The sequence below is a fragment of the Pteropus alecto genome, unplaced genomic scaffold (genome assembly GCF_000325575.1).
Source record: "Pteropus alecto unplaced genomic scaffold, ASM32557v1 scaffold53, whole genome shotgun sequence".
Taxonomy (NCBI): Eukaryota; Metazoa; Chordata; class Mammalia; order Chiroptera; family Pteropodidae; genus Pteropus; species Pteropus alecto.
The window spans coordinates 2,083,422-2,085,080 of NW_006434366.1; the positions used below are offsets into that span (position 1 = coordinate 2,083,422).

The 1,659-nt window shown below is 47.3% G+C and overlaps 1 protein-coding gene and 1 long non-coding RNA gene across 5 annotated transcripts in view; one reads left to right on the forward strand and one right to left on the reverse strand.

Moving 5' to 3' along the window:
- DCAF1 (DDB1 and CUL4 associated factor 1) overlaps positions 1-840 on the reverse strand; it is a 63,970-nt gene extending 63,130 nt beyond the window's left edge. For 2 of the 4 annotated variants that reach the window (XM_015587180.2, XM_006909145.3), the window contains exon 1: positions 616-834. The gene's annotated coding sequence lies outside the window, so the exon portion shown is untranslated. Of the gene's footprint in view, positions 1-615 lie in introns of all 4 variants that reach the window. The other 2 variants (XM_006909146.3, XM_025044859.1) reach the window with 2 other exon arrangements.
- Positions 1-1,236, forward strand: part of LOC112477542 — a 7,750-nt gene extending 6,514 nt beyond the window's left edge. The window contains exon 2 of the long non-coding RNA XR_003045502.1: positions 966-1,236. This is a non-coding gene — a long non-coding RNA (uncharacterized LOC112477542). The remainder of the gene's footprint in view (positions 1-965) is intronic.
- Positions 1,237-1,659: the final 423 nt, after the last annotated feature.

Here is a 1,659-nt window from a genome sequence, read left to right on the forward strand (position 1 = left end):
TTTAAAACTTTTTAGTACAGTGACAGAGTAACTTTATATCTGTTGACACTAATGATCAAAAATTGGGATTGTATTTTATATCTTTATACTTCATTTCTCTATGAATTTAATTGTATTATATTTTACAAAATTATTAGTTCATGATGGATTGGAGTTAAAAAAATATAAACTGGTCCTTCACCACTAACACTTTGAGATTTGGGGTACACTATGACTAAACTTTCCCTGGAGAGATAGAGAAAACCTCCCAGAAGAGATTATTCTGGAGCAGAAACCTCAAAGATAAATAGATTTGTCAGGAAAACAAGGAAAGGCATTACAGGAAAGAAAAAGTGGATATGTCAAGGCTCAATGTCCCACCACAGCAAGGTACTCACAGCAAGTAGTTTGGTATGGTTGGCATAGGTACTGGGTTCAGGGGCAAGGGGACTAATAGGAGATGCAATTGGAAAACAGCCTTATAGCAAAGTTTAAATTTCACATTTCAGGCAAAGAGTAGTAGGTAGGGAACATAGCTTTTCTGAGGCTGCTCTGGCTACTATAAGCCTGCCAGGCCGCGCGCCTTGTCTCCTCGCGCCCTTCGCAGAGACTCGTCCTCCTCCCTTTCCCACTCACCTTCCCGGGCGGCTCCGCCGCTCCCCCCTGACCCCGCCAGCGGCCACAGTTCACACACACCGCCTCAGGACCCGCACTCACTCTCCCTCACTCACACACAGCGCGACCACGGCTCCAGGGCGGCCCACATATTATGCGTCACTCGCGTGCTACGTGCCCCGCGCGCGCGCCCCGATTTGGCGCGAGGCTCGCTAGCAGGAGGCGGGAGGAGAACGCCAGCGCGAGCGGAGGAATATGGACGTGCCCTAGAGCCTCCTGGGAAATGAAGTTCCGCTTCTAGGGGCGGGCCCGCCAGATTTAATTGGCGCATGAGCACTTTGCTCCTGCGCATTGAGTTCTGGGATTTGTAGGTTTTCAAGCGGAACGCGAACTGCTGTGGACTCATTGGCTGCCTCGGAAGACGGAAGCAAAAAGTGAAGACTACGATCAGAGCGCCTGCAGTGCAATCCAGTATTGTAGGCGCTTGATACCTTCTCAGTACCTTAATATACCCTGTGTGACAGAGAAAAAAAGCCTTTATTTTTTCTCTCATTATTGATTGAACATATCAGGACCTAAGAAAGCATTTTCCACAAGCATATAAGAAATCACAGCACTCATTAAAAAGAAGCCTCTGGTTTTCCTTTGTCTTTCTGTTCAAGATCTTGCCTGTAAGATCAATAAATATCCCTGGGTACTATATATGAAGCAGAGAAAAGGAAAAAATTCAAAGGCCGTATATTAAGGCAGGGCTGACCCCAAAGGTCATCTAATTCCTCTGTTTCGCAGCTAGGAAGAGGGAGGCCCAGAGTGAGTGACACCTAACATCACACAACCAATTAGCAGCAGAACCAGAACGACTCCTGACACGGATCCCACAAAGGATCCCTTTGTGGAGACATGAAAGATAAATGTGACTCCACACAGAGCAGAATCTCTCCCTTACAAGATCCTCCCCAGCCTTTATCTCCGGGAGTCCTAAGCGAGTGTCTGTGCATTGCTACAAAGTCCTCAGAGCTGACACTTACACATGGGGAACACGGGACACAGCAAACCTGCTGCCAT